At 51.6% G+C, this 12,476-nt stretch overlaps 1 protein-coding gene across 1 annotated transcript in view; it reads right to left on the bottom strand.

The window, feature by feature from the left end:
* Nucleotides 1-1,428, bottom strand: part of Grin2a (glutamate ionotropic receptor NMDA type subunit 2A) — a 453,099-nt gene extending 451,671 nt beyond the window's left edge. Inside the window, exon 1 of the mRNA XM_004652254.2 lies at nt 1,363-1,428. The gene's annotated coding sequence lies outside the window, so the exon portion shown is untranslated. The remainder of the gene's footprint in view (nt 1-1,362) is intronic.
* Nucleotides 1,429-12,476: the final 11,048 nt, after the last annotated feature.

Below are 12,476 nucleotides of genomic sequence, written 5' to 3'. Positions count from 1 at the left end.
CGGCAGGTGTGAAAACCTGCCCTTGTCACTCAGGCCGGTTATCACCGCCAACACCCTCCACATCCTTTGACCCATCTCCGACTCCATCCATAACTCCAATCCGAACTACTTCTCCATCCTTATCCCCAATCCTATCCTAGAAACCTGCCTCCTGCCAGTTTCTCCTGCCCGGGTTCAAATTCCGCACTGCATTCCCCAAATTAGCTTCAGACCATATCCCCTGATCCCTGAGGGAGCCATGAAACCGCCTTCCCCCGTCGGAGACGCTTAGAGGGAGCCCCTCTCTCCTCTCCCCTTCCTAGGCACATTGCAAGGACCTAACGAGTTGCCGACCCCGCCCCCCCGCTCGTGTGCAGCGAACTACGACCCTCCCCACCGAGCGGGGGCGGCGCCCGCACGCTGCAGCCCGGGCTGGTTGCGCTTGGAGCTGGTTAACTGGCCCCACCCCGCACGAGCCCGCGGGGTGCGCCGCAGACCTAGCTTCACGCGTGGCCCTGGCTTCAGATCGACCACGCTTCTCCCCTGCCGAGTACAGCCCAACAGCCGGGAAGTAAGGATGCTCGTCTGGGGCAGCATGTTCAGGGTACCTAGGGCAACCTCTCTGGGGGGGGGGGGGGGGAGAGGGTCCATGGACCAGATTTCACTCAACTGCAGACAACCCGCCCACTACACACCCGCATGCACACTCACACCGTGTGCAATGCTGAAGTCTGGAGAGTAGGCGCGTTCCCCCACCACCACCACCAACAACAACCCCGAGCGGGCCAGCGCGTGGGAGCCGGGAAAGAACGTGCGTGGGGAGAAAGGTAGGTTCCCAAAAAGCTCTCAGATGGACGCGGTCTGCTCAGCCCCTCCCCAGCCTTTCCATTGCAGACCCTGTTGCCAAATCTTAGACGCACGTGGGCAGTGGGCTGCACAAGCTCACAGACACGCGCGCTTTTCCGCGCACATCCGCAGGCCGGGCGTAGAGATGCCCACGGCCAGCTGGGCTTTTCAGCGGTCCTCGAGCTGTGCGCACGCAGACACGGCGCCAGGTGGGCAGCAGGCACCCTTGTCTGAAAATGCCAGCCGTGCACGCGTGGACCGGTGTGCGCCCTTCAGCCCCGGGCGCTGTTGCAGCCAGGGGAAGTTGGGCCAAACTCACAGAGGCCTCCCTTGGCATTCTTCGGGTGAGGACTGTGGAGAGCGGGCTGGCAGCGCCCCCTGGTGCTCTCCCGGCGCCTCGCTCCTGGGCTCTCCCTCTCCCGCTTTCTGCCCCCCCCCCCCCCCTCTCTCTCTGTCTCGATCCCTCTCCCGCTCTCCCTCTGGCCGAGTGTCTCTCCTCCTGGGCCCACGGAGCCCACGTCTCCCGCTGGGACGTACCTGTAGCCGGAGAAGGTCGAGGATGCAGTGGGGCGCGCTGCGCGCACAAGCATCTCGGCCGCCTCAGCAGCCACCGGGTTTAGCTGGTTCCCGCATGCTGCGGCCCCCGCGCGCTCCCCTGGCTGTCCCGCGCTGTCCGCATCGCCCCCACGGGGGGCGGCTATCCCAGCCGGAGGCTCTGCAGCAGGGCTCTGCCCGGGAGGAGGAGAGATGGAGAGGCAGGGTCAGCCCACCAGCGCGGAGGGGGGAAGGGGTGAGGGCGGAAGGCTGCAGTCTGCAGTGCTCACAGCCCCCCCCCCACACACACACACCCCTTATGTTCCCCGGGGGCTCAACCCCAGAGAGGGAGCTCGGTGCCCAACACACCCTGGGTGGGGGAATCCTCGGTCCCCGGGTCTGATAACGCGAGCTGCGCTCAGGGGCTCACCGGAGAATGGGAGCCCCAGGTTGGCCACCCACGAGAAGCTAAGTGGGCACCTCCACCCTCACCCCCCTACCACCTCCCCGGTGCCGACTGCTGGGAGTTGTGCGACGTGGAACTGCTGAGCGAGGAGGGGGTAGGGAGAGAAAGAGGAGGGAAGGAGGGGGCGCTGGCTGAGTTTGCGACAAGCTGACAGAAGAGGGGGAGGGAAGGACGCGGGCTCCCGCGGTCCCGGATCCCCGAGGGAGGTGCGATCACTCCCACGTAGCGACCCTCTGGCGGTCGTGCCTCCTCCCCTTAGGCCAGGTCTCCCACCTCTGGCTTCCCATGGGGGCCTCCCGGGTTCGCCGTCCCGCGCCTACACTCACCGCAGCCTCTCTCCACATAGTTCTCAGCAGTGGCCGCTCCTGGTCATCTCCGGGGCTGATGGCTGCGGTCGCGACTCTCAGAGCTCATCCAGTCCCATGCTCCGGCTAAGCGCCCCGGGGAGCCTCCTTCCAAGAGCTCCGCTCAGCTGCCAGCCCCGATCGAGTGCTTGGTCCCCGGAGCGGAGCGCGTCTGAACACCCTCTGCGCAGCCCAGCTCCAGACTGGCTTGTGAGAGAGGGCGAGTGTGTGCGTGTATGTGTGTGTGTGCGTGTGTGTGTGTGTGCGTGCGTGTGTGAGAGAGAGAGTGAGTGTGGGAGCGCGCGCGCGCGCGTGTGGCCGGGGATCCCCGCGGTCCCCGGCCGAAAGAGGCACTCGTGGGAGAAAGCAGCTCCCTCGGGGACCTGCGCTGCGGGGCCAGATCCGCGCCGGGCTTCGGGCTTCCCACTTGGGAGCCCAGAGAGCGCCTGGCCACCGAGATTCACAGCTAAACCAGGTTCCTAAGGCGCTGCTTCTGCCGCGACCGCCTGGGAAGAAGAGGAAGGCAGTGGCGCCCACCAAGCCAACTTAAGACTTGTTCTTGGCCAAAAAAGACGCAGCAGCCCCTGCGCAAACCCAGGATGCTTGGAGCTCCGGCGGGCGACAGCTTCTTCCTCCCACAGCCGCCCACCCCGGAGGCGGGCCGAGGCAGACCCCGCAGTCCCTAGGCGGCGGCGCAGAGCGCGGCCACCCTCTGCCGGAGCGCACAGACACGATCTAGGCCAAGATAGGTGTCTGGCTGGCGGCGGGGGGACGCCTGCGGTGGCTCGCGCCGCTGTCCGTGGTGCTGAAACTGCGCTCTCCGCCCGCTCCCCGGGCGTCTGGTGCGGCTGAAGAATCAATTATTCAGGTCTCCTCTACCGCTTCCTCCTCCCCCAGTGTTTCGCCGAGGGCGCAGCCATCCCCGCTCCACGCACAGGCGCGCCCGCCGACACGCACACACCCGCACAGAGAGTCTGCTCCGAGGCTCCTCCCGGTGCCTCGCCACCCCTGAATGGCAACCCACTCTTCTCACCTCAAGGAGCCAGAAACCTAAGACATCTACACACACACACACACACACACACACACTTGCTCCTTTCTTGTTTTCTAAGTTGTACTAGACCAAAGTCGCCCTGAGGTTGCCACTTCGGAGCTACCAGGGGGGATGAACCAGAGAGCCTGGGACTAACTGGACGTGGAGGCTGGCCGGCTCTGCTGGCACTAGCGACGGAGCATTAAGCTTGTTGTCAAATGACAGCATTTGACCTTTTTATAGTCACCTGGATCCCCAACGCCCACTTCTGCCTTTCTCCCCTGGGAAGAAAGGAAACATCAATCATAAGAGGTTTTGCAGCCTCTGCTCAAACCCTGCCACCTCCACCATTGCCTGATGTCACCCGCTGTGTTCTGTCTGCGCCCCCCCACATCCATACGTTAAAATCCTAACCCAAGGGGATGTTGTTAGGAGTGGTAGCCTCCACAGGGTGATTACATCATAAGAATAGAATGGGGTTAAAGCCATTATGAAACAAGCCCCTTTCCCCAGGTATGACTACAGCCCTCGCCAAACTTTGGGCCTGCTTCCTCTTGATCCTGGTCTCCAGGACTGTGAAAGAAATAAGTTTCTGTGGCTATAGACAACCCAGTTTCCAATGCTCTGTCATAGCTGCTCAACCACAGTCATTGCCTTATATGTCTGGAAAATGGGGGTAGTAAAAGAACGTTTATTCCTCAGGATAACTTAAGAAAGCAATGGCCCATAGTAGATGCTCAGTCCACACATAAGGTTCCTTTAGAGGGACCCGGCAGGACAGGCACTCCTGAGAATCTGCACATGGCTGCCAAAATGCCAGCCGGGAAGAAGCATGGGTCCTGGAGAGTCGTGGGTTTATTAAGGGGCAGAAGTGGGTTGTGGCAGAAGAGAAGAAGGAGAGAGATGCTGGAAGGTTAACAATGGAGGAAGGTGTGACCTAAGGCGTTGATCTGTTTCTTAAGGCTGTGGATGGTTGAGCTGGGTTAGGACTGCCCTGGGATGGAGATGGCATTCTTGAACTCTGGCACACAGACATGCCTCTAAGTGGGAGATTGATCAGGAAGTCAGACTGATGGGCAGCTTAATCAACAGCTAGTTAGTGTGGGACGCACCTGTCGTCCCAGCAACTTGGGAGACTGAGACGAAAGAATTGTTCAAGTCCAGCTTGAGCAATGTAATGAGACCCTGTCCTTAAAAAAATAATAATAATAATAATAGGGGACTGGAGAGATGGTTCAGTGGTTGGGGCTCTTGCCTATGGAGCCTGATGACCTGGGTTTGATTCCTCATTACACACAGAAAGCCAGCCACAGACCATGGTGCATGCATCGGAAGTTCCTTTGCAGTGGCTGGAGGCCCTGGCATGCCCCTTCTCTCTCTCTGCTTACAAATAAATGAATTAAATTAATATTTAATAAATAAACTAATAATTGAACATAAAGCATAAAAAATGAAATGAATATCTTTTAAGGGTTGCTTTTAATTTTTTTAAGAGACTGTGTGCTGTGTGTGGGTGTGGGGGGTGGTTGTGTGTGTTTGGATGTGCCAGGGTCTCTTGCCACTGTAAATGAACACCAGATGTTTTTAGGTTTTTGTTGTTGTTGTTGTTTTTTAAGCAGGGTCTCACTCTAGCCCAGGTTGACCTGAAACTCACTCTGTAGCCCAGGCTGGCATCAAACACAGAGCGATCCTCATACCTCTGCCTCCTGAGTGCAGGGATCAAAGACATGCACCACCATACCTGGCTGCAAATGAATACCAAATGGGCAACTTTTTGTTTCTGGCTTTACATGGGTGCTGGGAAATTGAAAGGGCTCAGTTTTCTAAAGCCAAGGCTGGTTTTACAGGCTTGTAATACCAGCTGCTTGGAAAGCTGAGGCAGGAGGATCACAATGTCAAAGGCCTACCTGGACTATACAGCAAGTTCAACAATTTAATAAGACCCTTTCTCAAAAGAAAGAAGTTAAAAGACGACTGGGACAAAAATGAAATATGAAAATCCCACATGGAAACCTATTACCTTGTTAGCTAAAAACTAAAATAATCCCTCCAAAGCTCAAAGAACATTACAGAAGAGAGGCAGAAAGAATGTAAGAGCCTCAGGGTGGGAAGGAGTGCTTTGGGACACTGTCCTCCAGACATGAACTGACTGAAGCATTCTTGACCTCACAGTGGTCGTTATTGCTCCCACAAGACCTGCACAATTCTGAGCCTGTCAACATTTGGACATGGAGGATGGAAAAGGACAAAAGGAGTGAGACATCAAAACAGACAAAAGAGTACTTGGAAAGAGAAGGGTGCTCAGAAATGGAGGCACAGGAGGGGGTACCAAAGAGGGTGATGGAATAGGAATATGATCAAATTACAGTGTGCTCATGTATTAAAGTTTTCAATCTTTTTTTCACTTTTTTTTAAATAAAATAACAATAAAAGGAGATTAAGGATGTGGCTCAGCAGTAGAGCTCTTGCCTAACAAGTGTGAGGCTACAGGTTAAGCCCCAGTACAAGAAACAAGGGAGGAAGGAAGGAAGGAAGGAAGGAAGGAAGGAAGGAAGGAAGGAAGGGGAAAAGATTTAGTTTGTTTTGAAACTATATGTATCTAAATACAGACAGCTTCTAAAACACAGTACAGAGTATCTTCATCGCCCCTAGAAAGTACCCTGGGGCCCCTCTGGTTGTTAATTCTACTCCTCAAACCCAGGAGGGACTATAATTTTTACTACTAACACAAAATTATAATTTGCACTCTTTTTTTTAACTGCATGTGAGTGAACTTTGACTACACATGCTTTAATCCTGGGCTCTTTTCACTAAACCTGATGCCAGAAGGGTGCACTCAGGTAGCTATCTATATCAACAACATTTTATTTTTAATGGCTGGGTGTCTAGCATTCCACTGTGTGAATAAACCATGTTTGTTGTGACTAATGTTCACCCATTGTACTGGGGAGCACCCAAACTTATTCCTTCTATCTAAGGAGCTGGGTTGTGGTACCCATTGTTCAAACTCCTTTTATCATCTCTGCCTTCTACCATTCCCAATCTTTATAAATAGATCATTTTTTTAGCTTGTATGTATGAGAGAGAAAGACATTATTCTAGTCAGCTCCAAATTGCTGAGACAAATATCCAACTGGACACAGTTTATGGGAGAAACTGGTCCATGTAAGCTTACAAATCAAGGGGAAGTTCTACCAATGGTGGAAGACAATGGCTCACTTTCATAGACCCAAACAGAAACTGGGTATGGTGGTACATGCCTTTAATCCCAGCATTTGGGAGGCAGAGGTAGGAGGATCACTGTGAGTTCAAAGCCACCCTGAGACTACATAGTGAATTCCAGGTCAGCTGAGCAAGCACCAACACCAGAGCTCAAACTGCCCTGCGCACACCTTTGGGCTGGAATGCAGATCTGCCCCCAAACACACCTTAGGGTTGGACTCCAGCATCTGCCCCCAGTGACACACCTCCTACAGCCAGATGGCTGGAGACCCAAGGTTCAAGTTTAATTTTTTTTTTTTTTTTTTTTTGCAGAGGGGTGGGGGTTGGAGGTAGGGTCTCTCTCTAGCCCAGGCTGACCTGGAATTAACTCTGTAGTCTCAGGGTGGCCTTGAATTCATGGTGATCCTCCGACCTCTGCCTCCCGAGTGCTGGGATTAAAGGTTTGTGCAACCACGCCAGGCTTTTACAAGTTTAATTTTAATAAGACACCTGAGTCTATGGGGCCATGAATTTACACTATCACATTCAAACTACCACAGACATCGTAGTCTTTCTAAGTCTGGCTTAGTTTGTTTAATATCATATCCTGCAGTTCCATCCATTTTACTACAGAGGACATAATTGCATCCTTCTCTGTGGCTGAATACTGTTCCTCTGTGCATATGTCATATTCTCCTGTGACATGCTCCATTCTTGTATATCAAGGTTGACCCTAAAATTGAGTCTTCTCTGCTGGAAAGATTAGTATGCAGAGACTGGAGCTGTTCATGACCACATTATAGAAAGGTAGGTTAAACACATGTGGTCTCTTTTAAACACAGGACAAAGACAACCATTGACTCCAAAGGACAGAATAATCTTGCCTTTGAAAATAGTCACAGGGGCTGGCATTGCCTTGGGGTGGATGTCTCCCAGTGTGGAAGGGCATCTCCGATCAGGAACCTGGGACTTCCTGTGCATTTAACAGGTGCTCCAGAGCCCAGAGAACCGGGTCCTATCCTACCTGGTAAAAGTACCTCACTCCCAAGTATAGGCTGTTGAGTATGGAGACTGGCAATTTGAATGTGTGTCCCCCATTGACTCAGGTGTTAAAACTAAACCTGCAACTTGGATCTACAGGCGCTGCAGGGCTAGAGGAGGTGTCCCTGGGGGGCAGATTCTGGAGTCCTGCCCTAAGGTGTCACAGGGGGTGGATCTGAATTCCAGCCCAGAGGTTTGCAGAGCAGTCTGAGCTCTGGCAGATTTTTTTTTTCTTTTTTTTTTTTTGCTTGCTGCTTTTTGGTCCTGGCTGGCTGGTGGAGGTGTCTCTCTCTGCTTGGATTTATGAAGGTAGCGGGCTTCTCCCACCATGAATGGGACCTCCCCTGGATCTGTAAGCTTGAAAGAAACCCCTTCCTCCCATCCCAGCATTGTGGAGCTGTCTATGACAAAGACCTTCATGGTTGCTATCCTAACCAAGACTTTCAAAAAAGAAAAAGAGGAAAGAGAGATGGAAGAGGGAAAGGAAGGAGAGGAGAATATGGAGAAGAACAGAAGAGAAGAGAAGGGAAGAGGAGAGGAGGGGAGAGGGGAGAGGGGAGAGGGGAGAGGGGAGAGGAGAGAGGAGAGAGGAGAGAGGAGAGAGGAGAGAGGAGAGAGGAGAGAGGAGAGAGGAGAGAGGAGAGAGGAGAGAGAGGAAAGGAAAGGAAAGGAAAGGAAAGGAAAGGAAAGGAAAGGAAAGGAAAGGAAAGGAAAGGAAAGGAAAGGAAAGGAAAGGAAAGGAAAGGAAAGGAAAGGAAAGGAAAGGAAAGGATAGGGAAAAGGAAAGGAGAACAAATCAACACTGTTCTGTACTCAATTTTTCCAACTGGGTTTACCATCAATCACATCATTAAAGTAACTGAATTATCTAGTCTGATATTAAGGAACAAGTTGTTTCAACTATCTTCAATCTCATTGATTTATCTCCCAACTCCACTTTAAAAATAATGACCTCACTATTGCATCTGCTTTGAGCCAGCTATCCGCAGCTGTTAAAGACCATCTCATGTCTACAAGGCAGAACTAAAATGACACAATCAATGATTAGGATTCTCTTTACAGCTCTACTCTCAAAGGAAACTGATAATGAACTGTAGCACTTTGAAGCTGGAAGACTCGTAGCTGCTATACTGTTTGGTTATTTAAGAACCTGCTTACTTTTCAACTTTAAGATGCATTCTTATGTTAAAGGATCTAAGAACTCAAAGGACGCTTTTAGGGAAAAAATGAAAGTATGAAATTTGCACGGAAATGGAAGGATCTGGAAAAGATTACATACTAAGGTAACCCAGGCTCAGAAAGTCACACACCATATGTTCTCTCTCATGTGTGGATCCTAGCTTCAAACATTTCGATTTGAGTTAGAGTAAAAGTCAGTAGTAGAGGCCAGGAAGCTAGAAAGGGGCCATGAGGGAGGGAGGGAGGGAGGAGAGGGGCGGTCAGCCCCATCTAATGACCTCAGTCTGTGTTGTAGCCCGGTCAGGACAGGGCTATAAAGGCCCAGGAAGCTGACTTTGGCAAGGCAGTCTCCCAAGGCCAGAAGAGCTCTGAAGTCTCATCCTTCAACCCGCAGAGGGAGAGGAAGACACTCAGCCCATTACAGCTCTGATTCATGGGTCTGTGCAGAGGGAGAGGACTTTCTGGGGAAACGTCTGGAAGCAAGGACACAGCCAATAACAGTATTTGCCATAGCAATAACAATGCACCCACATACTGCCCATGCAAGGATGTGGGAGGAGCTAATTAAATGAGACACTATGCATAAAGCCTCCAGCATAGTTCCCAGCCACAGCAAGGGGTTAATGCGGGTGAGATGTTGATGTGTTTGTGGTTGTCTTACAGCCCTTTGGGGCTAGAAGTGGTGCCACTGAGACATGGCTGTCCTCTGATTCTCTAACAGCTTCGCTTGGCCCAGTGCCTCCCGTGTGTGCTCGGGAAGGTGTGGCTGTGGGTGGAGGAGGCAGCTAGCTATTGGTTGGCCTTGGCTCTCCAGTTCAGTGTGTCCCAGATGGTGCCCACGGGGGTGCTGGCTGGTGACACATTGGCAGAGCCTCCCTTCCTTACACAGTTCATGGAGCCACACATTACCCAGGAGCCTCGGGCTGCAGCCTGCTCTGCCAAGGAGGCAGGCTGCCCTACCCAGACCCACGGAAGACAGGTATGACAAACCCCAGGAGGCCAGCCTGGGCCTCCAGCCTCCAGAGGAAACCTGGGTGGGCATCTGCCCAGCCTCCTTCTCAAGCTTGTTCAGCTCCCACTGCCTCTCTGGGAGAAGGAAGGAAATTGCAAAGGAAAGAGATGTGAGCCAGCCTCAGCCCGCTGTTCCTGCAGTTATGCCTGTCAGAACCCTTTTTCTTGAAGGAAGTGCTCTTTAAAATATTCATATATATATATATATATGGTATTTATTTGAGAGAGAGGAAGAGGGAGATAGAGTGTATAGGCACACCAGGGCCTCCATGCGCCACCTTGTGCATCTGGCTTACGTGGGTACTGGGGAATCAAACCTGGGCCCTTAGGCTTTGCAGGCAAGTGCCTTAACTACTACTCCATCTCTCCAGCCCCAAAGTGCTCTTGAACATAGGCACAGAGACAAAAGGACATGAGCCTTTCTCTGAACCAACGAGCAGCCAATTTCTCCATCTGAACAATGAAGATGATAATGGTCAGGCCCCTGTGTCGACCACATCTGCAGATTCAACCATTTTATAAACAAAAATATCGGGGTGGGGGGAGGATCTGAAGTCTACTAAATATGTAGACAGTTTATTCCTTCTCACTACCCCCTAAGTAATATAGCATAACAATCACTCGCATTGATTAGCCATTATAAAGCATTTGCAGATTATTTGAAGCATATGGGAGGTCGGGCAAAGGTTATATGCAGACACTGTGCTACTTTGCATCAGGGACTGGAGCCCTACGGAGTTTGGTGTCGTGAGCATCCTGGATCCAGTCCCCCATGGATACCAAGAGCAAGTACATCACCTTTGCAGGATCATTGTGGAGATTAGATGGCCACTGTGTACAGAGATTAGAATACTGTGTGCCACGTGGAAAAATAAATGTTAGCCACCTTCCACGTGCGCGTTCTATTTGCATTTGCATAGGTACATAGCACAGTGGGGATCCTCCAGCCTGGGCTCAAACTTTGGATGTGGAGTGAGGCCTGCTAGGTCAGTGGTAGAGCACTTGCCTAGCATGTGGGAAGCCCTGGGTTAGATCCCCAGGGCCACCAGAACAAAAATATCTTAGATGGACTTTTTCCTATTTGTATGGTCTTGGGCAAGTTGCTCAGTACCTGGCCCCTCAAGCTCCTTCTCTACAAAATGGGAAGGATGTCTGTGCCCTAGCACAGGGTTGCTACGAAGGTTAAGGCGGATTAGCCAGTGCCTGACGCATGTGAGGTCGATGAATGGAGGCTACTTCTCTGTTATAAATGAGCACTGGCGTTAGCACCCAAGGCCACCCCACCAGTGAGGATCGGATCAAAGCAGGCACATCCTGACCCCCTCTCGTGGACTGCTCCAGCTTCTTTTCACGCAGTTATAATTATTGGTTCTTCCCTTTAAGAGTTACTATTCAAGCCGGGCGTGGTGGTACATGTCTTTAATCCCCAGCACTCGGGAGGCAGAGGTAAGAGGATCGCCATGAGTTCAAGGCCACCCTGAGACTACAGAGTTCATTCCAGGTGAGCCTGGACCAGAGTGAGACCCTACCTCGAAAAACCAAAAAAAAAAAAAAAAGAGTTGCTATTCAAAAGGGGGGGGACTGGAGAGATGGCTTAGCAGTTAAGGCATTTGCCTGCAAACCCAAGGATCCCAGTTTGATTCCCTAGGACCCACATAAGCCAGATGCACAAGGGGGCTCATGCACCTGGAGTTTGCAGTGGCTGGAGATCCTGGATGCCCATTCTCTCTCTCTGTCTCTCTCTCTCTCTCTCAAATAAATAAATAAAATATGTTTTGGGGGGTTTTTTGTTTTGTTTTGTTTTGTTTTGTTTTTAAATAAAAAGCTGGGAGGGCAAGGCCAGTGCAAGAGAGGCTGGGAGCAGGCCGCTACTGCATGCCATTGTAATCTGGTTTTGTCTTTCAGAAAGCAGCTAGAACTGAGGACAACCATAATCTACCAGCAAGACAAGAATAGATAGCGGACTCCTTGACAGGAGATGAACCTCCCCTCACACAGCAGCCAGGGCCCAGGTGAAACCAGAGAAGAGCTGGAGGGATGAGCAAGAGTGCTGCTTCCACAGTGAGCCTGACAACCTAGGCCAGGGTGGTGCAGACAGACGTTAGGATACTCACAATGCACCAAAGCAGGAACCATAAGCTGCTGAGAGCTCAACGCTGAAGCAGACAGGGAGGCTAATGGAGTTAAAGTCTGAGCTTGAGCCCCTGGCCTCCGGACCAGTGAGATTCAGAGCCTCAAAGAGACCAGGCAAGGAAAAGGTTCCCCTCACCCTGGAAGATGGCCTTGCTGGGTTTTGGTAGTGGTCTTCTTGGATGGGCAGGAAGCAGCCAGGATCACCTCCTTGGTTCCTGGAACTGCAATTTTCCTCATCACCAATAGAGGGCAGCAGCCAGTATTCCAGCCTTGACGGTAGATCCCAGCACTGTCTTACAGGCAAAGACACTGGAAGGACCAAAATACCCGTCTTCCAAGCTTTAGGCAGTTAAGGTACTTTGGACCTCATTTTGTAAGTGAAATAATAACAAATTTAATTTAGAAAAATTGGCTGGAGAGATGGCTTAGCAGTTAAGGCATCGCCTGCCAAGCCAAAGGACCCAGGTTCGATTCCCAGGACCCACATACACCAGATGCACAAGATGGCACATGCATCTGGAGCTCATTTACAGTGGCTGAAAGCCCTGGTGTGCCATTCTCTCTCCCTCTCTCTCTCTCTCTCTCCCTCGGCCTCTTCTCTCTCTCTCTGTGTCTGTTGCTCTCAAATAAATAAATAAAAACAAAAAATTAAAATAATAATAATAACAACAACAAATCTAATTTAGAAAAAAAAAACTGGACTGGAGAG

This window comes from Jaculus jaculus, chromosome 11 (assembly GCF_020740685.1).
Source record: "Jaculus jaculus isolate mJacJac1 chromosome 11, mJacJac1.mat.Y.cur, whole genome shotgun sequence".
NCBI lineage: Eukaryota > Metazoa > Chordata > Mammalia > Rodentia > Dipodidae > Jaculus > Jaculus jaculus.
Note: the sequence above shows the minus strand (reverse complement) of the source record. Positions and strands in the feature narration are given on the sequence as shown.